This window comes from Hesperophylax consimilis, chromosome 1 (genome assembly GCF_061612785.1).
Source record: "Hesperophylax consimilis isolate HC1 chromosome 1, BYU_Hcon_1.0, whole genome shotgun sequence".
NCBI lineage: Eukaryota > Metazoa > Arthropoda > Insecta > Trichoptera > Limnephilidae > Hesperophylax > Hesperophylax consimilis.
In genome coordinates this window covers 31176220-31202237 of record NC_142836.1, presented here as the reverse complement: position 1 = coordinate 31202237, position 26018 = coordinate 31176220, and the positions used below count along the sequence as shown (strand labels likewise).

The window sequence follows — 26018 nt, the reverse complement described above, 5'->3', positions numbered from 1 at the left end:
GATGGCCTTTCACCGGGGCTTTACTGCAAATATCTGCCACTCCTATGCAATAGTTGACAGTTCATAATTAGTTATGAATTTAAAACCAAAAGGTTATATATTTCGGTATAATTACTATTTCGAAATAATAGAATTTTCTATAAATACTAAAAAACTTTAATGAGAAAAATTAAAAATTAAAAAAAAAATTTAAAAAAAAAAAAAAAATTAATTAAAATTAATTTTCTATAATTAATTAAATTAAAAATTAAAAATTAAAAACTTTTTTGAGACAGAATCGCAATTATTGCGCATTTTCATTTAATAAATGTTAAAATCTATAAAATGGTAAAATTACGTATTTTTAATTACGAAGCTAAAAAGAACGTACACAATTCATTGGCCTCTGTTTAAAATAAAAAGTTGTTTTTTGTTTTAATATTCGTGTTCTAGGAATATCGTGTGCGTGAATCTGAAATAATTTGTGTACGGTGTAATAATGGAGGTCACGCAGGACGCTGAAGGACCTCGAAGGACGCCGAGGGTTGGGGTAAACACACACTGTCCAGCGGAAGGTTAAATTGGCCAGTTTGTAGGAAAATTATTAGTACTTAGATAACATTCATTTCAGGAAATGTTCTTTTGGGAGATATTGCTTTAATTAATTGTTTTTGGTTGTTTACAGTTTTGATCAATCCTCTTTCCTTGCAAAGGTAATTGAGAATTCATTTTACGAAGGTCATCAACCTACAGGCTAAAAATGGACATATTTCATAATTAGAAAAATCACGAAGGTTTTCCACGCCTAATTGCCAAATTAGCTACACGCTTACCAACCCACAGTCAGTGCATTTGTACCGATATCGATATGCTACTGAGGTAATTATATTATGTTATTTATATTCTTCTTCTGGGGTCATCTTTCTATCTGACATGCTCTCGTATCAGTTACATGGGTTCCGAAGTCATGAGATGTGAAATCTTTCTATGTTTTCCATCAATATTTACTACACCAACGTAAGTTTGGTTTTATCCATCGCCCCGATCGTAATAAAGATATTGTAATTTTATTCTTTTTGTAGCTAGTTTTTGCGCTCCTCGTGCAATGAATAAGATTTGTGGTACCTATATATCCTTATTTTTTCAATCTACAATTTTAGTACAATTTCGTAATTTTCGATATGGTACTTTAATATTTTTTATAGGTTGTTAAATTATTTTTTTATGGGGTGCCGGATACTAATACCTTCGCTGGTTGGTTCCAGATCCGGGTTTTGCGGTCCAGAGCAAATTACGCCCTGGGTTGTCCCTTATAATCCCGATCCTCTGTTTAATATAGTTTAGTTCCCGGCAATGGCCCATCATAGGTACGGGCCGGTCTCCTGTGGCGCGTATCTCAAACTCTAACCTTACTTTATAAGCGGTTTAGGGAATTGAAAATTGGGATTTAAAATGCGTAAATTTTATTATTCTTATAATGTTATATACATATTAATATTCATAAATCTCTCAGAAACGTACAGTATATTTGTTTAAGGGTTGATTACGTAATAACACTCTTGAAAGTTAGGCAGTCAATATCTACTTACTATGTAAACATCACTGTGGGATTAATTTTGAGTAAGAAGATCCCCCTGGGTAGATAATCTAGGCAAATGTATATTATTTATAGGTGAAGTTGATAGAGTAAAGCTCACTTGGGGTTAAATATCGCTAAATAATAATTATGCTATTCAAACCGAATGTTATTGTTTTTAGCTAATAAATATTAATCGAAAATTAGTCAATTTAGTATATTCATCTCTTCTCTCAATGTTGCATCATAATGAAATACCTATTAAGTATGAAATTTTAATATTAGATTTATTATATAATATACTTTTTTACTATATGTATTTTTTATATTAAATATACAATTTATTTTTCCATTTTACTTAGTGTATTACAAAGAGAAAATCATAGCTTTTCCTTGTGTTTGGTGAGGGAATGCATTCTGCAAGTCATATAATAAGTAAGTAATAAAATATTGTAAATAACAATAATGAGATAATAATTGAGAACAAATATAATTTTTTTATTTTATTTATTCAAACGCCATAAAATGGCTTTTATAGTACAGTGATAATAATAATAATAATTGGATAATTTGTAAAGCGCCGTTTTTGTGAAAAATCACCTCAAGGGCGCTGTACAATTTATTTCCTAGGATCTACATTTGTTATTTAGAAAAGATACCAAAACATTTACCTGGCAAGTCACTTCCGACAAACACACTTATATTAAAAAGTTTATGATTATAAAAGATAGAACTGCACGCAGAGGACACTATATCAAAAAACACCGGTCGTCGCATGATCTTAAGTCTGCTATAGTTTTTATTTTAATTTAAATGTATTTTAACTGTCTTAAAAGCCTACAAATTGTTAGTTGTTATCATTTTTATTTATTTATTTTTAATTATTATTTTTATTTATTTTATTTTATTTTTAGTATTTTTTACATTTTGTTAATTTAAATTGCCGTCAACTGTGAAAGTGGAGGTTTCTGAAATTATGGATACGACTGTCTGAAATGGTGCGTTTTAAGTTGAGACCTAAATTCTGTCGAGTCTGCGATCATTCTCAAATCATGTGGCATTCCATTCCAGGCTTTAGGTCCTGACACGGCGAAAGCACGCTCACCGAACTTAGTATCTGGTGTGCGCTTTGGTTCCTTCAACCTTCCGATAGCTGATGACGTTGCTGACCTAAGGGTTGACTGTCGGGAATTGGAATCTTCTGGAATTCACAATTCTGATAAATAAGCCGGAGCCATTCCGTTAAGTGACTTAAATACCATCCAGCATACCTTGAACTGTATTCTTTCAGGACATTTGAGCCAGTGCAGATTTTTGAGATGCTCTGAAATGTGGGAGTATTTAGATACTCCGGTGATAAGCCTTGCCGCGGCGTTGAAAACGGATTGTAATTTGTTGATTTGACATTTAGGGAGACTTGCATATATTCCGTTGCAATAATCTAGACGTGAAACAACATAGGAATTGACTAGCAATTTAGTCGCCTCTGTTGGCAGGTTTCTCCGCACTGCTTTAATTTGCCTTAATTGAAAGAACCCCGTGCTTACAGTTCTGTTCACCTGAGTTTTAAGGGAAAAATTAGCGTCCAGATTGACACCCAGTAATTTGATGCACGTTTTTGGAGTGATGTCACTTCCGGAAATGGTTATTGGGGAGTTTTCAATGTTATGCTGACGTCTGCTTGTAGCAGTCCACAGAAACTCAGTCTTTGAGGGATTCAGTTTCAATCTATTTGAGGTCATCCAGCGAGTAATTGCTTCTATACACTCAGTTATACGAATTTTTAGACTGTTTATTTCTTCTGGTAAGCAGTAAAAATAAACTTGCTGATCATCAGCGTAGCAGTGAGATAGAAGGCCGAATGATTCGATTATTTTAGCGACATCATTTGTGAAGAGGATGAAGAGTAGTGGGCCCAGAACGGACCCTTGGGGTACTCCAGATGAAAGGGTTGCATAATTTGATTGGTTTTTTCCCACTTTTACGGCTTGTAAACGGTTGGCCAGGTACGATGTCAGCCAGGTCTTAACATCACAGTTTAAACCAAATGATTCATCTAATCGTTTAATAAGAAAGTCATGGTCAATCGTGTCAAATGCAGCACTCATGTCCAAGACTGAAAGAAGTGCCAGTTTACCCGACTCAATGGCAGTAGTTATGTCCGACAAAACACGTAGTAACCCGGTTTCTGTGGAGTGGAACCGTCTATATGCAGATTGGTATTTAGTTAATAATTCATTTGAATTTAAGTGACATATGACCTGTGAGGCAGCGATTTTTTCTAATATTTTTGATATAAAAGGCAGATTTGAAACGGGTCGGTAATTTGAAAGATCTTCAGCGTCCAGTTGTGGTTTTTTTAATAATGGAGTTACGATAGCTGATTTAAGGGATTTTGGAAAGTAACCCGTGCTAAGTGACTTATTGAAAAGATGAACTAAAAAGGGAGCAATTTCATTGCAACACTTTTTCAGTAGCCACGTTGGAATAGGGTCGAGCGAACACTGCTTGTTCGGTGAAGTAAGAATTAATTTCCTTACTTCTTCTAGGGATGTAGGTTTGAAGGCAGAAAGGTTTTCTCTATTGCATTTAGTAAAATACTGTGGTGGAGCGTAGGTTGTTAGGGCTCGTATTGACTCAATTTTGTCAAGGAAAAACTTGGAGAAGATTTCCGGAGCTATGTCGATTGTATTTGGTGCATGGACATCAGCAATGACTGTCTTAACCGAGTTCCAAAGACTACGTGGATTTTGACGCTCTGAAGTGATCCTATTTGTCCAATATTCAGACCTTTTTGAACGGATTAAGATCATGTACTCTTTTTGAGCCTGTATCCTGTAGCCTGTATTTGAGCCTGTGATGATCGAATTACAAGCGTACAGTGGTAAACAGGATAATAATAATAGCAACAAATTAAAGAACAATTAATGTGTACACAAAATCACTATTGCAAGTGATGCAGTTATTAATATAAGTGCAATAATACAATGCATAATTCAAAAGATATATATACCAGTGTAACAATAGTTGATCTAATTTATACTAGACTCGAATAAGACCTGTCATAAGTGGAAGTATGAGGTGTCTATGATAATAGTCAGTAGTGAGTTTATTGTTAACCACAAAATTAATTGTACTTGGAATAGCTGAGTAGGCATCGCAACTTGGAATTAACATCTCAGGGCTGTCAGCGATTCAATGATACTTATGGATAAGAAATAAATAAATGTTACCATTTATAGAATAATGACTTATATTTAATAGATTTACATCAAATATAACACTGAAAGTACCTACCGTTAAATAATTTATAAATAACCTTTAATATCATGGAGTGCTCATATATTCGCGTTACCTACATGGAGTTAAATGTACAGCTAGTTTACTAGGACTTATCTCCATTGAATTAAATTTATATAGTGGCCGTTGGTCATACGTAGTTTCATACTGACCGCACTAAAGTACTGCACCGCATTCGTTTTACTTCTCGCTACCTTTTCCATTTCTGTTTCCCCGGCATACTAATGCAATTAGATTATTATTATTATTATTATACATACATATATATACATACGTACACACATACATATACATAGTTGCATACATACATACATACGCATAAATACATGCATACATACATACATACACACACGTACATTTGATATTAAATACAAATAATATGTAAGAGTGATAATGAATAAATGATGAATGTAATGTATTAAATTTAGAAAAGGGTTAATTATTACAATACTCTGTTAACAATTTTTTTAAAAGCTCCTAAGGTACACGACAGGATATCAGCATCAAAATAAGTTTTATTATAATGATTGCAAGTTCTTAGTAAGAAAGAATTTTGCCTGAGACTCGTTGAAGCAATTTCGATATGAAACAATGATTTGTCTCAAGTTTTCTTACTTGGGACTCTAGTATTGATTGATGACAAAAGGGCTGGACAGTCAATATGACCACTCAAGACTTTGTGTAAGTAAATCATGTCCGCAGTGTCTCTCCTGCTTTTTAATGTTTTAAGTCCGTAGTGCTTGATAGAGCTTTCCATATCGTAATAACGTAATTGTCTCCTGAAGTTCAAGTGATGTACAAACTTTCTTTGAACAGCTTCAATGCGTTTTGTGTGAATGTTATAAAAAGGATTCCATATAGCAGAAGCGTACTCAAGATGACTACGGACGTAGGAGTAATACAAAATTTTGAGTGTATGGATATTGTTGAATTCCTTTCCAGTACGGAATAAAAATCCTAACATGCTCAATGATTTCTTGACAATCTTATCCACATGTGCCTTGAATGAAAGTTTGTCGTCAATCAGTACACCGAGGTCTCGAATTTGATTGACTTTTTTGAGTGGTTGACTGTTTGTAATATGTATGTATGTTTTTATACGTGTATATATATATATACATTTTCTCTTATTATTTCCTTGTTTTTAACATTTCTTTGTTTTTAACCTTTCTTTGTTTTCTTTGTTTGTTTATTGCTTTTTAACCTTCTTTATCTTTATTGCATGATGTGAACATTGGTTATTGGGTTGTAACCTAATTCTTTTACTTATTTTTTCTCTCTCTCTATGCATGTTATGTTATAAACCTGTTAATGTTCCTAATAAAATAAAATAAAGTAAAATAAATAAATAAATTAGTCGCAATTAATAATTTCATGTGAATCGCTAGCGAAATGATTTAATTGGCCACGTCTATGCTCAAAGTAATTTTTATCTCACTGGCTTTGATTTTATCTCAAAGGGTTTTAAAAAAATAGTAACTCTGCTCTTCGGAATGAACGAGGAAAATCCTGGATTATCAAATTTCAATAATTCATAAGCCCTTTAAAATTTGCATAGGGGTAGAGTACACACGAATGAGTGGATGCCTAGAATTTTTCTTTTTATCCTCATAATGAAATTCAACTGGAATAATCAGCATTCTTCACATCTGTGGGATGTTTTAGTATCGTGAAATGATTGATTTTAGGTAACCGAGATTTCATATAGGAAGGCGAATTTGTACATGAAGATTTGATAGTTTACAATCACGTCATTGAAATATAATTTATTTAATATATTTCAGTTGGTAGTTCGGAAATTATACTGAAGTTGATACATAAGTTGGCGGCTTTATGGAATTCTGACACATCCTGTTCGTGTGCAACGCGGTTATTGAACTTGAGATTTTTCATTTTATCACAGTTCGTCCAGTCCGAAATATGCACCCCCGGAGTTTCTGCTTGGTCCCACCCGCCTCTCTTGCGCGCTTAAAGTTTCCGGTTTTCATTAAAAAGTTACAAAAAACTCTCAATTTGTTGTGGAGAATGACACTAAATGATTTGTAAATTTTTACTCGGTGGCTCAATTTTGCTGGACTGTGTTTACTACTTCCCCCTTGTGCAATGTTTCGACAAACAAACGATAAAGAAACACACAGACACTGCGAAAAACGAGGTAGGTGTTGGTGCTTTTGTACAAAGGTGAATACATGTAGTAGGGCTTGGCATTGCTTTCTCTATTTGGTAGAGTGTTCCTTTTCATCGGCAGTCTCAATTTCATGGTGAGTGCGAGCTTGTTTGATCCTCGTGTAGTGTATCACGGAACAGAATGCGATTAGCGCCGGGCGCCCCCTGTGCGAGGCGAGGGGTTATTTGGGGGAGCCCACTGCAAGGGCTGGGGGCTGGGTCTGGAGGGCGACAGACGGGAGGAAGCGTGAGTCACACTGCACCCACCCTCCTCCCCCACGGTGTAAGGGGTGGTAATACGCGCACCAGTGCATACACATATACTTCGCATGAACCTACACTCAAATATCTATCAAGTATAATGCAACTTTCTTCCGTGTTAGACTGTTCAATATATTATTATTTGAACGCTGAACATATTTTATCATCGTTATAATAAAATAAGAGTCCATACGCATTACATAAATTCCTATAATTTTGTGCTTTTTAGAAAGTCTTTCAATTTAAGGAAATTTTACTCTACTACACAAATAACCACCCACTTCATGGTAGGTACACCGAGTCAAAAAAAAGTTTTAATTCTTCTCATTTTCCAATTAGTAAAATAATAAAACATTTTATCAGTGACATCCGTACAATCCTTCGCCTAGCCATTTTAAAAAACAATGCCTACTTGCAAATAGTTTATGTCTAGATGAACATAGCCCTAAAGGACTTTTCACCCCTCAGTTTAAATTAGAATAAATCAATAATTCGTGCTCCAGCATTAAAATTAAAAGCTCTTCGGTCTGGCAAACTTATTCTAGTACAATGCATTAGATTTCTGCCCACTTCAACTCCTATTCTCCCTTTCATTTGATGATGTACGAGTATATTTTCAAAGTTGCTGGCTTTATTCTTTGTTTATTTTCGGAACTTCACATAGAGATTTGGAGAATTCTATCCGGGAAACGCTTCACGACAAATCAGCTTTGGCTAACAAACTTCCATGAGACGAATACAAAACTTTTTCATTGGCAACATGACAAACGATGTCTTCGTAAGAAAGGGTTTTGGTTGATGTATTTACTTGAACAAGGACTGGACGAGGGGAGAAGTAAACTTTACAGGGGCGGGGGGTTGGTACCTAGAATCTAGTAGGTACTTGGGGTTGTTTGATAGTATACCTACCGTCTCTACTAAAACAAGGACAATGTATACCTGTAAATAATTGAGAGGCGATTAAAAAAAGTTTTAAGCATCGCCTTTGACAGGGAATTATGTCGCACTCAAAAGTTGTACTTTTCGTGGAGTTTGATGTTTCATGTGGTGCCTATTTCACTGTAGTTATCACTCCTATTGCTACTGGAAAATTGCATTACTATTTTTTTTGGTAGATTTGTAGCTAATTGTGAATTTATGCCTGAAGCCGTGCTCTAAGCCTCGTGAATTGAAAATTCTTATAAAGACTACATCGACTTTATATTTTTGATTCGAATGATCCGTTTTACCATATTTTATGTGAATATTTAAATAAAACATATTTTATAATAATTTTGTACATAAAACGTTGAGCGACACCCGGTTTGGAGTTGTCTTTTGACCTGTTTTGTATACGTATGCAATCGTCCAAGTTTCATGAATACCAAGCTTGGAATTTAAAATAGATTGCAATTTTTGCAATAAACGTCCTTTTCATGGTGTTCATTAGCTTTACCTTCTGTATAACGAAGTGGTTTGCCCAGTGTCCAGGGTGAAGCAGTTACTATTCCAACTTTACGACTGTGGGCACTCCGCACATACAAATGTACCTATGTACTGAAAGTGTCGGTTAGGTTCTACGGCTATGACAGCAGACGGTACGTGTTTGGCGTCCCTAAACCTGATACGCAACAGGACAGCCGAAGGGAAAGTTACTAGTTAAATAAGAGCCAAGCGCAAAAAGAGACAGTGTAACTGATGGGTAAGTAACGCAAGGCGTGCTTGATGAAAATAACTTTTTTTAAATAATAAGGCAGTTAGTCGTACCTATTAAATAATTTGCATAACTTGCTGTAGGCTACCTGAAAATGAACATCGAGCTTTTCGACCAAATTAAAAGCTCTTACTAAACTTGTGCTCTACTGGTGCGCGTTAACGAGACTTTTTAAATTTAGTAATATTTAAAAAAATATAATCACCTAGCGATGCATTCTATGTTGTAGGTTGTAGGTACCTACTCAGTACCCAGTCTTTTGTTTTTCGATGCCCTAAAACTCTTCCCCCGCCTATTCTCCATCTGTCATTCCAACCCGACAAATTGAATATAATTCAGTATTCGAACTTGTATGAATAGATTTACTTCTCCAGTAAACTCGGCTAGGGAACCCGCCCTTCTGTCACGTGATGTTGTCTGTGTGTGACATTATGAAGAAGGTTGGAACAATGCTCAAGTCTGAATAAGCGTCGCAACCAATCGAGTATATAATATGGTCAGTATTGATATTGATAGAATACAATGGATCAGAGTTTTTATAAAGCTCCATTCTGGGTAGGTATTTGATGAAGTGTCCTAAAGTTTTCTTCTGTAAAATGAAATGAAAAAAATGCTCATATAATACGTGTTGGTACATACAAGTTGTAATTTAAAATGTCCCGAAACTTGACCGATATTACGTGATGCTTTTCGCTACGGCCTGAGCTATGTATAATATAAATCATGACCCTACCTTTATTCATTCTCGACCTGCCATGCCGATGCCGCCCCGATGACGCGCCGCAAGTACCTACCGGGTACTATAAACAAACTTTTGTTTTTAAATTTTATTCGGAAATTTCCATTTGGCAGTAAGACTCCTGGCAGACGGCGGGACGGGCTAACTTTTCCCGGGAAAGTGATAAAACCCCTCGGCGGGAAATGCCCGAGGAGCGCTCCAAACATAAGATCACGTCCGACATTGTTTTACTTTTTTTTCCATTTTGTTGTTTGGAGATTTTAAAGCTTTTGTCACTCCGTGACTTTGAATGAAGATACACATTTATTGAGCTTACCAACATGGAAGACGTTATATAGAAAATATACATAGATATGCAAAACTCCAAAATAAAACTAGTATTTCTCGGACCTCGCTTCCAAAAAAGTGTGTTTCTTTCTCTTATTTAATAAATCAAAACCAAATTTCCTCTTAAAACATAAAGTTTGTAAGTAGGTACCTACTTAAATACCTACCTAATTAATTATACCCATACCATAAATATTTTACGCAACTTTTTTTAAAATTTCAAATAAGGAATTATATAGTTTTTACAAAGAAACTTCACCATCAAAGACAATTCTTTTTTCAAACTTTCTTCAGGCCGGTAGGAACCATAATATTGATTATTCCGATATGAAGTTCGTGGTAGGAACCATGATCATGCGAACTCTGGAGGGATAAAATGTAGTGTCAAACATCTTGAACAGGAATTGGAGCGTCACAAACAAATTATTTACACACAGATGAAATGCCAAGTGGTCGAGTTAAGCCCCCCCCCCTCCCCTTATTCTGAATTTCTACCGATTTATAACATATTTCTCTTTTACACTTTAAGTTGTTAAGCTATTCAAAAATATGTTATTTTTGAAGATGATATCTATCTATACTTTTTTTAAACCGAAATGGTAGTCAAATGAAATTCCCTCGACAGAAAAAAGGCGCACAGTAAGCTCCGAAAATTTTTAAATTATTAAAAAAATTACATGTCAAAGGAATGAAAAAAATTCACAGTTTATCTTTAAATGCAACTAAAGCATTTATAGATAGATTCTTGCTCTATTTCAAACGAGTTGTGTTTTATTAATTATTTTCATCATTTTCGCTTAAATATTATCGTTTTTGATATTAGTTATTTTGGTATTTATATATCTGCCTTTCAAACCATCTTTGAACTCTTACTACGGAGGACTTCGCTACGCCGCGCCGGTCAGCGGCTGAGTTGACACGTAAAATTAAAAGAATCTTTTAGTTTTTTTATATGTTTTTCCTACTTACGAATTTAAAAAATAAATCAATTATCTCCAAAATTGTTCACCCATCTTCACTCCTTCTTTAAAAACTTCTTAGATACTTCTTATAGGTGCCGAATTTCTACAATCTTATTTTGCTTTGCTTGGAATAAAAAAAATCTAAATAGGTACCACAAAAAGGTTAACTTATTAGATTGTACCTCAGAGGCTGTAACAACTTTGTGTTAGGCTAAACCCTTTAATATTATGGCAAAATGGGGGACGGTACACACACGAGCAAACCAGAATGTTCTATCTCTATGTGCTTCTCGAGTAGGTATCGAGCTCCGAGTATGTTGTCTACGGGCAGAGATAAACTTGGCGGCTTAAGCCAACATCCTACGGTGAGTGCGTATCAGGACTTGGGTATATCCCCTATCCTCCCTCCGTACTTCTTAGTACCAACATGATCATGCATACTATACTGGTGCACTTGCCTACTTGGATTATAACTGATAACGTGTTGAGCAAGTTCTCCACTTTAAATGGATGCAGAAGTGTGCAGTTTTCTTATTGCGGAGTTGATTAATTATACGTAAACTGATGGAAAGCAATGCCTGCGTTAAAAAAATAGAACGAGAAATAATAAACGCGTTCACGTTGATTCTGTTTTTGATTAATTACTTAATTAAATATTCTATCTTTAGGATGTAATATAGTTAGTTAGGTTAGTTATTGTCGGTTAATTATAGTGTTGGTTATAATGATGTAACCACAAGGAATCAAAATATTAAATGACACCATCTAAAAATTATATTAAAAAAAATCTCCGGAGAAACCAAAATTATTTTATATTTTTCCTCTTGAATGAATCAGCTGCTAAAAGCTCCGTTGTAAACTTTCTCTTTGTTACATGAGTCGCTCATGAAAAAGAGTGAGAGGTCATAATGGACCTCTCAGTGGTATGTCTATAGGTATCGTTTCTGGTACATGAAACCCTATAAAAAATCTTTTTTTTTCCTATTTTTCATATTGAACGTGTTTGAGGTCTGTTTTATTACTGCCATAAAGATTTTTTTTAATTACTTACATTTTTTACACCACTGGTCAGTAGAATGTCAATATATTATACGTAGCTGGTAGGTATATATGAAAGTCAATATATGATATTGCCAAAGATTATATAATATTTTATACTAGTAGACCCCGCAATGCTTTTTTTGACTTTCTCTGGCGTCTCCGACTTATTCCACCATTCACTACTGAATACCACAATGTTAATGTTATAAAACCACATTCCATCGTCTTTAATACGACTCCGTGTCTCATTCCGTTGCAGAGATATAGCGTTGAGTATTCCTCGGGCGTCCCCGACTTTTTATACCATTCAAACCACTCTCTTAACACTCCTGGCACTAATAAGAACAAAGTTTTAAATTTTCAGCGATATCGGTGCACTGCTTTTTGAGTTGTGCGATCACAAACATTGGCAGGCTGAATTTTTATATATTAAGATTATGTATTATTATACACTAATTATTATGCATATCCAAAGAATATACGATATATTATATGATACATCACTGATGAGTAGAAAAAGTATATATCCAAAGATGTCTTAAATTTTACTTTTAACACAGAATTATAAATCAATTAATCATTTTTACTATATTTACTGAATCGACTCAAAATACCATTATATTTTTATGAAGTCCTCGATGGAATCCGTATGAAGGCAATTAGCCGAAAGGTACGACATGACAAAGGGCGGGCTAATCAATCCGTTACCTGTCCACCTGACACCGCCGCCCGCGCCATTCTCTAATAAGGCAAGATTGATTACACCCACCTCGCGTCACTCCGAGATCTTCTCCAGTTAATCACCTGTAATCTGATACTTAGAAGCTTTCAGTGCGTTGGCCATTTAGCGACTAAGAACCTAACAGAATGTACAAGTTTTCAGTTACATTGAATGATGTAGGTATACCTTTCGTGTTGATGTGATGTCGTAGAACACCAACAGCTCGCAACCAGTGGGACTATGCGATGGCTTAAAATTAAATGATAACCATATCTACAAATGTGAAACTTATTATGTATCACAGAAAACTCAAGTTTTGTTGAATTTTAGCTTTAATGGATTAGCTAATTATATTGTTATTTATGAATAGTCGCTTTTAAATACACGCCTTCTGTTTGATGAACACAAGGGTAAAGTTTTGACTGTCCAAAAGTTATAGATAGATGAAGTTGTTGTATGGTGTATCCGTCAGGGGAATGCTGTCAAGCTGAAGGAAGTGAGAGAAAGTGGAAGGAGAAATATAATGGTAAGATGAATGTGTGAATGTTACAGATCTAAACATAGCTAAAGCCGTTGAAAGTAACGTTTCTATTCTGAATTTTTGCATTTTATCACAGTGATATGACTGATCTTCTTCCAGAACGAGGTGCCAATTTATGTTCTGTTTTTTTTTCATGTGACCACACAAGAGTTTTGCCCGCAACCAATGTAACTGTGTTATTACCATTTAAATAAATGTTCAGATGCTGGAAGAATTTGAAGACATGAAGGTTAAGGGGGGGATGAATGGTTAATATATTAGGAAACCATTCAATTGTGGTCACAACACGTATCTGCAGGCAGATCAAGAACCATTTCCATTATGAATGGTGATCTCTTATCATTGGTCTCCCAATTTAGATATTATTTTGTTTGATATAATAAAATAATTTAAAAGTAATAAAACTAATAATTTAATAATCATGTTGCAAGTAGCTTACCACTCTACTCCGGAGTTCGTCATGTGTATGTATTAAACTTCTACGTACACCCATTTTGAACATGGAACATGTACACAGACAGAAACCACACTCATCTTCTGACATTCCTACCAGAATATTTATATTCCGTATTGTTATATCTTAACAAATTTGCCTGAATTATTTATCTCTTTACCGGAATTGTTCTCTCTCTCTCTCTCTTCGAATTAGATCGGTTAGGTCAGCTCACCTTTCCGTTGTGGCCCCCTGTTTCCACCCTTCCCATTTATCTTGAATGGTTAGTTTATTATTCTCGATTCCAAGTAGTGCCCACTCAGTGTTCTCTCCTTGCTTTGGCGTTATCAATCTTTGACTGTCCATTTCCTCTTAATTGTTTCTCGTTTCTTATGTACATAAGAATGTGGCAAACTTCGCTTTAAAGCGATCCACTTGTTTACTAACGACCCAATAAAGTTCGTAATTGCTTTATCGGTGAGTCGGTTTTCTACCCTTTTCTAGTCGTTCCCGGGTAGGACAAAATGCCTCCTGCCAAGACTAATGAACCTAGTTCCATCAGTGTCTCCCTCCCATAAAGTATAAAATGATGCGGCGATGCAGTAATTAATCAGTAAGCCGGCCTCGTGCTTACTATGCACGTTCCTACCTTTCCCCCAAGCCCTGGCAGCATCCCCCATAGATTTCACTTAGGTCCATTCAAATAGCAGGAGGGATCTCCCACCTCTTTGCTGTGCCCCTACCGCTGAGAGCTCCGTTGTTGCTGCTCTTTCTGATACAGTCGTCTTATAAGAGAAAGAGAGAGAACTTGATAAGAAACTGAATTCAAACATCAGCGCAACTCCAACTGCATGTTGTGATAATTTCCATCGAATTCACGTTTTCAGAGGACAAATTTAGATTTTGCTACAATTTTCATATTATATTAATCAAGCTTAAGACGAAGCTTAATGCCGAAGCACTATTTTGATTAATCTTTATAACGAATTGGTGTACATTATGAATACAAAAAATATGCTTTAGATAAATTGATGGTTTTCCTATCGCTTCGCTTGAGTAGAATACACATAAATATATAAATTGCTCAATAAAAAATATAAATACAAACTATAAAAAAAAAAAATTTCAATAGAAATGTATGAATGTATAAAGGAAAGAACTTAAAATTACTCAATAAAAAATATAAATGTAAACTACCAAATAAAAACGTTTTTCAATTAAAATGTAGGAACGCTTAAAAGAAACAACTTTAAAAAATATAGTTTTATAGCTAAGAATATCTGTGACAGTTTCACTTGCTTAACTTTTTTGCTTTCTTATAAAATTATTAACAAAATAAATAAAAAACAGTTTTTTTGCTTGAAATCGAACGTTTCTAGACTCCGTTTCTCAAGTGATTTTAATGCCTATTACGTACGATATAAGGTATACCAAGAATATACACATTTTTGGCTTGTAGCTTCTTCTTATACCAATGCATTTATCTATACGAAAAGAATAGCTACTGACAAAATTGCCACTAAGAGTCAGTTCCTCGTTTCGAAGCACGCTTTCTTTGTTTTAATATATTTCCTTAGCGCTTTCATTGCGAAGAATATTAATTTCCGCGACTTAATGAAAAATTCACGCAAATGAAGGTACAGATTATATTTATCATTTTCAGATGCTCTTATTAAAAATTAAATCAATTGTAATATAAAAATTTCACGCCGAATAAAGGCTATACAATTAATAAATAAACTTTTACCACCTAGCTTGTTTTTCGAGGGCACGAAAAAACAGTTTTCACTCCAAGTATCTTTTTGATTGTGGAAATGTTTTCGTTTCACAATTGGAATACCCGAAAACTTTGCGGCGAGTTCAGTTGGGAAGCACGTCGCGTTGTTGAAAATGAAATATTTATCTTTTAATTTTCCTGTTCTGAAATAAAACCTAATTGAAATTCTTGCTCATCCACGGTATACACACTGGTTCACAAGTAGGTAGGGTATTCCAAAGGGATTAAAACTTAATATTAATTAGAATCTCCTTTGTTATCTTTTTAATCTTATCCTCAAAATTATTTTTTAAACCAGCCTATTGTTAATGTGAGTACGAGTAGGTACTTCAAGATTCTCATTTGTTTTTTTAAAATTATTATTTTGTATAAATTATTTCGATGATATCTTCAAAAAATATGTGATCAAAGTCTACACCGAAAAGGCAGTCTCATAATATATTATATAAAAAATCAAATAGATATTCATATTTTCTGCTGCAGTAGGAATTGAACCTCAGCCTCCCGACTTGTGGCAAATACATAAATAACTACGATTCGGAGACCTCAGATTGGAAAAAAAATCAGAATTCATGATAATCAAAGTGACTGTTATCTTTGATGACAGTACCATAATTGTTATTAGAGTTTGCTTAACTCCATTACAGCCCTTATCTTATTTTCCCCATTGCTAAGTGCATCCCCTGTTGGATCACACGTATTAACTGACGCTACACCCTCTCCAATAACCAACAGTATCTATGAAGCAGCCTTATATGTATATATTTATTACATGGCTCTGTTTGTGTTAGCAAAGCACCCCATACAACCCCTTGTAACATCCGCGGCATGGAACAGTCTCCAACTGATCTAGATGAGGTGATAAGTATGGCAAACTTCCAACTTAAAGTTCCGCTTCTAGATTTTTATCTTTATCTATTAAAACCTCTTCGAGCTCAGATAAACAGTTAGAATTGTTTAAAACCATTTCAGCTTGAATAGAGTCAGGGTCATTGTTGCACTTTGGTGCAATGTGGTTTTTAGAACGTGATATTAATTTGAACTGAGTTTGTAGTCGTTATTTTTCATTTAGAACTCGTTTCACTGACTCACCTTTTTAAATAAATATAACAATATTTTTGTGAAGGGTGCTACCTATCTTCTTTGTAATATAAATGTTCATTTGCCCACCTCATGAGTCATGATAAAATTTATGATTGTCCGTGTATCAGAGGGTGTTATCCAATATCCATTAATAATCACTATTATTATGTCTGCGAATGTCCGTTTGAGATCTTTTACGATATCCTAAATACATCCGCCTTTGTTAAATGGATGTATTATATGTTGTGCATATTGATATAAATTTCTAACTGTATGTACATATAAGTATTATAATGGCAATGGTTTTAGGGAGTGAGAGGAGGAGAATTTAATAAATGATTTAAAAAATATTAAATCCTAAAATATTTTTGTCCAAGTGAATTATTTAAATCTGCATAATAACAAATTGCCGCCATTATTATTTCAAAATGTACATAAGAGCAGTGTCGGTTTTCTAGACATTTTCCGACGCTGTCAATTATAATTTGGGGGCCCTGCCTGTCTGGTTCCACTTAGCTGATATCAGCACAGTGAGGGGTGCTATAGTCTCATCCCCGTCCAGTTACACAAATCTATGATAAAAACATCTCGCACTCAGCAAAAAAGCATAACAACATCTTATTTAATAGACGGGCGAGAACTTTGGCTTCTTCCTTTTGGTATGCCGCCTCCCAGTTGATGGTAACTTGGTCCAAGAAGAATTCTGGCAAGCTTTATCGAGGGGAACGTGCACCAAGCATTTGATTATTAAGGGTGACTCGCCAAAATTTTCCTCTGAGGAAAGTGGCATTTGATGGATTGACAAATAGGTCTGCGAGGATTTTAAAATGATACCCATTTGCATTGCAAGCAATCTCTCTTTGGATATTTGTTGAATGAAAGAATTTACTTACAATATATCATTTATCATCCAATCAGTGATGTCTTACAACGGGAATTTAATAAAAGATGTGTCCTTAACGCAACCCATTTAAAATATTAATTTCTGTATAAAAACATTTTACATTCCTAATTCTAATAACGTATGTAATGATAATAATGTATGTACTTACAATCCATCAATCATCCGATCAATAAATTATTGGCTGTAGGATGTGGCCATATCCATGTAAAATAACAAAGATTTAATCTCGTATCTGGGCATTTTCGCTAAAGTTTTTTCCTTTAATTTTCGTGACGAAGATTTAATTTCGTATCTATGCATTTTCACTAAAGTTTTACAAATCTTTTCCGTTTTTTTTTCGTTTTATTTTTTAGTTTCCACCAACACTAGAAGTACCAGATCACTAGAAGTAACAGAACTACCATAATATGTACTTCTCATTGCCCAGAATACTAATGAGGGGTTATATTGAGGATTATGCAATTATGTGTAACGTGTAACTATAGATACGGAAGAGGTTGCTGGGGCAGTTCCGTTATATACAAAAATATTTTAAAGAACAATTATATCACTACTGTACAGAAAACCGTACAGTAGTGATATAATTGTTCATAATTTTATTAACTACTTGCTCTACCCCGCCATGCGTTGCTGTGGTTCAGTCTACCTGTGCAGATAGAGAAACACAGTCGCGTGTTGCGTTTCGGTCCAACAGATGGCGCTGTTAAAAAAAACATATTTTTACCTGTCACAGGTGACATCCATACGCGTATTCGAATGCAACGTTGTGTCTAAATTCCATAGGAATCTGTGAAGAACATTCGGAGATTTAAGATTTTGAACAAACAAACATTTTTATTTATATAGATTCCTATGTAAAATCTCGCTAAAAAGAGCGTTAAAAAATATGTTCGCGGAATGGAACTAACCGATTCTATACCAAAAATGTTAAACGTGATTATTTTAAAATTATTTCGTTGAAATTTACGACAAAACTGTTTATTTTCTAAAAATATTATTATATAAGTTGTTAAAAAAAACACGAAATTATTCTTATTCACCTAGAATTAATTACGAAACCAGACCTTGTTTCACTAAATGCGGAAATGGAACATGATAATAAAGCACTACCTTTTGATCAAAATAATTTATTAAATATATACTCGTATATGTGTTCGTCAGTTGAACTTAAATGACTAATTCAAGCCATGAAAAAGCTAATCAAAATCGTGGCACACGACAAAAACGCAATGTACAAATTTTGCGAAAATGCCCATCTATGTTAACATGCTGTGACAATAACGCAGGCGTATTTTGTATGCAAATCATACTATACATATTTGGTAAGATTATCCTTGGTACTACAGCTTACAGCCATGGCTACGTTTAGTAGGTAACATGGCGCACCCCTCTTCTCAAATGCATCCCTAGTTCCTGGGGGAGGGGAGGATTGTAAACCCGGAAGGACGGAACGGATAATAAATGGGAAACATAAATAATCACTTTTAGGAAAAAAAAAACCTTTTAATTTTTTGAAGATTATACTGTCATTATGACTCATCGAATAATTCGAATGAAATGTTTTCTTTGAGTAGAGTTTTCAAATTCCGAACAACTTGAAACTCAAAATGAAAACAACTTTTAAACTCGTCAACTAGATTTTTGTCTGAGCTTAGATAAAAAAATACTTATCTTACACTTCTGTTGTTGCTTTTTTGTATAAAGCAATTCACCCTAAAAAGAAATGTTGTTACTTTCCAAAATCTTCTTACCGACTGAAGTCAAACATTGTAAAGTCAACCAATTTATTTGAATGACGTAAGTTAAAGTGAAAATGTCGTTAAATCATTTCGTGTCATTAATTTTCACGATATTTTATTGCCTTGTCGAGAAAACGATGTAATAATAATTACACAGAGTCATCATCCCGCCCAACAGCCCAGAAGCGAATCACCATTACAATGGCCCTCCCTCCCCTCTGGAAAAAGTGTTATTATATTAAAGGACGTGAATTTAACATTAAACCCCCGGGGGTTGTAACGCGATTACTCGGGACATCTTCCCTTCCATCGCAATATTCTGGGATTGTTCCACCTTTTTCTGTCCTCCACATTTCTTCATTTGTAAACCCAATGAGAAAAATCTAATAAAACGCCGCGAGTGAGGCACAATAATTTCAGTGGTTTATATAAAAGTATATTTTCATCTTGTTTAATTTTGTTCATGGATCACTCCCCTTCAGCGATGTACCTTACAATCGCTTCCCTTAAAAGCGTTCTTCGATATGTTGTATTTGAGTCCGCGAACATCTAGAAATCCGCTTCCGTCAAAAGTGTTCTTCGATATTTTGTATTTGAGTCCGCGAACATCTAGAAATCCGCTTCCGTCAAAAGTGTTCTTCGATATTTTGTATTTGAGTCCGCGAACATCTAGAAATCCGCTTCCGTCAAAAGTGTTCTTCCATATTTTGTATTTGAGTCCGCGAACATCTAGAAATCTGCTTCCGTCAAAAGTGTTCTTCGATATTTTGTGTTTGAGTCCGCGAACATCTAGAAATCCGCTTCCGTCAAAAGTGTTCTTCGATCTTCTAGTTTTGAGTTCGCAGCCTTTTCATTATGCTTGTTTAGTTTCCTGTGTGCATATTTATGTTTAGTTCTCGGTTGGCTGAGATTGCAAATAACCATCTTAAAGAATGTAGCCGACGAGTAATGATGCCTCTTTATGTCTCCGGACATTACCTAATACGGTTGGCTGAGGCTGCACGAGTGCCAACATGGCGGATGGAGGGTAAACTCTTCAGTGCCTCTTTCTTACACTTTTATGGACACTTTTACCGAATTAGGATAGTACGTCGACGAAATGGGATTACAGGGAGTTTGGCGCCATAAGTATGTGTAGAAAACGCGATGAAACTACCCTTGCTTTCCTAATTTCCACGGCTGACAGATAATAATTATTAAAAGTATTAGATCGGACGATAAAACATAATGTTCTTGGAAAAAAGAAACCCGGTGGAAAAATTCTTGCAGCGAAACGTAACGTGCCTTTTATCAAATAAATGTGACTTTTTGCTTTTATTTAATTAATATGTCAGTATATACAGGCCACAAGGTGTCCGGGGGTAAAGATCAGTAACTTTGTGAGGTGATTCAACACAGTAAAAAACACACAATTTTTTGAAAAAATTCTTTTCCCATGAAATTTTTTTTTGTTAGTCCATGAAACTGAAAACTATCCAAGAACGTTGGAATTTCAAAAAAAATTGTGTCTTTTTTACTTACACTGTCACGTGGAAACATCTCTCAAAGTTAGTGCACTTTACCCCCAGACATCTCGTATATGTATACATTGTATACCTATACGAATTTAACGACATTAGCCCAAGTTAATTTAAACTATGCCTACTTGCTTTTTGTGTTCATGCATTAGCAGTTATACCTACTTATGCTTTTCTACTTGTGTATGAATATAGAATGATAGTAAAAAAAAACTTAGGATAGGATTTATAAGCATTAGATTTTCTAAAAATTATACAGCTAGCATGAAGGTATGTGGAGTTGATTATTTATAAAATACCATTAATTTACCCATACATACCATTCGAACGAACATTTCTTCTACACGATACCATCAGTCTAACCCACCTTTCTTCTCTCTAAGCTGCGCTCCATTCATCTTGCCCTGGGCGTTTGGGATGCAACACGTTATTTGGTGGTTAGTCCGAAATTACAACCCAAATCTTCTGCGGTATTTCCTACGTATAAAATGATTATATTGAACAGGTAAATCGAGAGGCGATTTTCATCCCTTTTTGGTAAAGATTGACCATTATTGCTCAATGCTCAGTCGACCGCAAACTCACTGAGGCGTAAACATTCAATCTGAAAATTCAAAGATTTAAGTAGCATTTGCATCCCACGTCTGTTTTAGAAATGAATTTATTTGAATAACTTTTTAAGGTTTTACCCATCAATGTAATATTAACCTATTAAAATATTATTGAAGAAGAAGATAATACTAATAAATCTAAACGAGATAAAACAGAACAAGAGACAGAAAATAAAAAAAGGTAACTTTAGTAACTGGGAATCAAATTAAATTCAAAAAGAAAACAGCCAAAAAATTATTTGAAGTTAATATTATTCATTGTGAATTAGAAATATGAGATCGTCAAAAAAATACGTTAAATGATTTTACCTTTTTTTATTTTTTATGTGTCTTGTTCTGTTTCATGTTTCACGTAGGTTAATTAGTATTATCTTCTTCTTCAATAATTGCATTTATTTAAATTTAGATAATGCCTCAATTTCATTCCAATACAATGGTAATCTCGTGATTTTTTGAATAAGCCGACGAACTTCTTAAAAAATGGTTAATTCATATCAATGCACGCCTTCCAACATGATAATATTATTATGACATTCTAACATTATTATTCTAAAATAATATGAATGGTGCATGTTTACGACCACTTTTAACGCTGTTGTGATTAGCATTATTTTAAATATGACAAGTCGAAAGCGTTTCGAAGAACTGATTTAATTAAAAACGTACTCAGCTCGCGTTTTTTTACCTCTACCTGATATTAAACCTTCTCCTCGTCATCAGACAGATGATTTTTTAAACCCTCCGCCCCCTATTAAAAATGAACCATTAATTTCGTAGGTCTACTGCCCACCTTCTTCTACCTGCTTCTTGCACCCATTACCTCTAAACCCGACTTAACTACTCCAGCGAACGCCATTTCTTTACCATATCATTTTAACTTTGTTTTTATTTGGCGTTCACCTTCAGGTTAGAGCCAATATTACCACTTCGGCGTCACAAAACCTGTTTAATTTATCATGTGAAAGCGTTTAATATGAATATGTACCAACCATTGTATACTATACAAATTCCTTGTGGTGTAGGTACGTACGTGCATAAGTCTTCATGATTATCTTAATTAATTAAGGAACACAATTGATCCATTAGAACCGTATATGATATTATTAATTCAACAAACACCAACATAAATAGGTATATATGACGTGGGGCGTACTACACACTGCATAAGTACTACATACTGCATAGGTACTACATACTGCAAAGGTACTACATATTGCATACGATATACAGAGTGCACATAATTATTTAGATAGCCTATGTTAAAAAACACTATTTTAAAAAATATGTCATTTTATGAATTATTATGATATAGGTATTTACCAAGTGCGTGGTTCGTGGTGCGAATGGACGTTAGAAATATATCCAAAATTATATTTGAACATGCAAAGGGCAACTCCGATCTTGGATACCAAGAATATATTACCTGATTGATATCGAAAAGACGTTTTCCACAATATTAAACCGCCAAATGAATCATTTCTTAAGCATTGTTTTTATTATCTTGGCAATTCCACAAACTTCTCAGAATGGAAAGGGCGTTTGGCGTTGTAATAAAACGGTATTTTTATTCATTTCAGAATGGTGACGTTTGCCCCTGCCACGACACCTTGCTAGTGGTAAGTTATTTATTTATAACGCTTTACTTGTTTTACTACCCGCCTCTGCCCGTTATTTTATCTTTCATCATTAATTTCAAATTACGTTAGGGATATTTCACTGTAAATACAACGATCTGTTTATAGGTTAAAAATAACTGTCACGTGACGCCTGGCAGATGTGAAACATCGAAATTGATCCATTGCTAAATTTATTGAGAATAGAATCAAATAAGAAAAATCAAAGGCTGGCCGAATGAAGCGTCGTTCTTTGCAAGGGCGTCGTCCCGTCTCGCCACGCTTGCTACGACTAAGAGTCAGTTTTACACCCTAAGCGTGCCAAAAGAAGTTTCTCATCAAAAATCTGGCATCCTCTCTTATTTTTTTTTTACCTTTTAATGGATATTTAAAAGCCCCATAGCTCACGATGTAAATGACTTTGCGTCACAGAAAAGCTGTGCAAATATCGTGGCTCATCATTTTTATATGGAAAACAGGTTTTTACTTTATGTTAAGATTTATTTCTCGCTAAAAATCCAGGGCAAATTAACGTGAGGTATCTAGCGTATTATCTAACTCTCAATCATTCCCGAACGTGTTACGTTATTTGGATAAGGTTGCGTTATAATTTGTGTATTCGCTGGTTCTGAAATGGACAGTGAAGCACTTGCATTCCTACTGTAACATCCTGTTGTATATTGGATATTATTTTTAACTCGCCTTATATTGCTTTAACGATCAGAGAGTAACCTCCTACAGTACTAATCACCTCGCTCATTGCGGTATATTTATGTGATTTGTGAATACCAACCAGAATGTGATTTATCAAAAACCATTTCTAGAAGAACATCACTATAGAATTGAAACATTCTTTTATTACGGGCGTATGAAACGTGAAGTACCTAGATAATTCAAATTAAATAATAACTTGAATATAATGAATGACTCAACCTTTGTATACGACAATTTCCTTTTCAGCGGGATTGGTTCAATGACCTCCAAAATTGAATATCACCCCTGTCCAGTAATTGCACTAATCCCAGACAGTCTACATAACAGTAAACCATTCCGAATAGTGTAATACTGCAGCACGAAACCTTACGTGGCAAACGGCAGGTTGCAAGCGGCCACCATTCAGTCTCGTGTGTCTTATGATAATGATACTGGCATTATGTATGCTGTCGTCTGCGAAACGGCAAAAAAGTAGAAAATAATCTCATATAAAACAGATAAAGTTTTCAAACGGTGTCGCGTGACCCGATGAAAATATTAAATTACCATAATAATCTACATAAATTTGCGTCGTTTTTGCCATATTTTTCGACTATTTCGCCCATTCCGGAAAAATCTATGAGCATAATAATAATAATAATAATGAACTTTAATGTTTTTTTATAAACAATACCAGATTATGCCCATGAAAAATCACAGAATGTGACTTGGCTTGCAAAGATAAGAAGTGAAATATTTAGTTTCCACAGAAAGAAAAAAAATGCTTCTTTAAAATATATATATATATTATTTTAATACCACACAAGAGACTACTCCCAACCGTCTGGAGCCAGTGAGACTATGGCATCCCAAATTGGGGTATGTTGTTAGGTTGAAGGTAGTGAGGATGGGAAGGAGATTGGAAAGATAAAGGTTGGGGTGGGGTACCTGGCTGTTCATACCTGGTCACCAAACACGACCAAAGCCATTTCAAGCAATGTTTAAATTCTGTATTTGTTATTACACCAGGGCAATACTGAGAGTATCTTACACTCTGGAACGTGCCACAAGTATGTATACTATATACTATATGTTTACAAATGAGTAAATTGTGAAATACACAAATAAGTCAAATAAAATTTACTTGCACACGCCGGGATTTGAACACGCGGCCTAGTCGATAACCTTACCCTCGACAAAGGAAGCCATAGAAAAAAAATAATTGTATCGTAAAAAAATGTATTAATAGTTAGGGACACTTAGATCATTTTAAAGAGACTCTTGGTTGTAGTGATGTACTGAATGAATAAAAAATAATAATTTTGTTTTTTTGGAAACTGAAGAATGAAACAATAAAATACAGCAAAATTTCGTTGGAAAATTGAGTCGCGATTCTAAATTAAAATGGAATTGGTACACCCTGCATCTTTGTGTATTTGTGGGGTAAGAGGGGACTGTGAACCAGTGTTCCAAACTAGTTATTTTATACTATCGGTGTGCACAAACCAACAAATACCTACATCCAAACGTGTCCTCTTTAAAATGATTTTGCTTTGAAGGTTATTTTTATAATTTGATAATTTTCACAATACATCAAGTTCGAATGTTGAAAATTTCACATATGTCTGCACAAAGAAATTATATTGTTTAATAGTTAGAAAGTATCATCATGAAAATTATGTTTTTTAATATTTAGAAAGTATCATCATAAGAAATATATTGTTTAATAGTTAGAAAGTATCATCATGAAAATTATATTATTTAATAGTTGGAAAGTATCATCATAAAAATTATATTGTTTAATAGTTAGAAAGTATCATCATGAAAATTATATTGTTTATATACATGAAAATTAAATTGTTTAATAGTTAAAAAGTATCATCATAAAAATTATATTGTTTAATAGTTAGAATGTATCATCATGAAAATTATATTGTTTAATAGTTAGAATGTATTATCATGAAAATTAAATTGTTTAATAGTTAAAAAGTATCATCATAAAAATTATATTGTTTAATAGTTAGAATGTATCATCATGAAAATTATATTGTTTAATAGTTAGAATGTATTATCATGAAAATTAAATTGTTTAATAGTTATAAAGTATCATCATAAAAATTATATTGTTTAATAGTTAGAATGTATCATCATGAAAATTATATTGTTTAATAGTTAGAATGTATTATCATGAAAATTAAATTGTTTAATAGTTAGAAAGTATCATCATGAAAATTCTACATTCAATTTAATCATTTTTTCAATATTTGTAAAGCTTTTCATACAGAGCAACTTTCCGTGATTATTTTCGTAAAGCTTCTGATATCACTTTTGCTTTTCAATCC

The 26018-nt window shown here is 34.1% G+C and overlaps 1 protein-coding gene across 4 annotated transcripts in view; it reads left to right on the top strand.

Annotated features, from left to right (window-relative positions):
* stan (Protocadherin-like wing polarity protein stan) overlaps positions 1-26018 on the top strand; it is a 125762-nt gene that overhangs the window by 19252 nt on the left and 80492 nt on the right. For 3 of the 4 annotated variants that reach the window (XR_016302236.1, XM_089632258.1, XM_089632267.1), the window contains exon 2: positions 22948-22986. The exons of the other annotated variant lie outside the window; for it this stretch is intronic. The gene's annotated coding sequence lies outside the window, so the exon portion shown is untranslated. The remainder of the gene's footprint in view (positions 1-22947; positions 22987-26018) is intronic. 4 annotated transcript variants of the gene reach the window in all.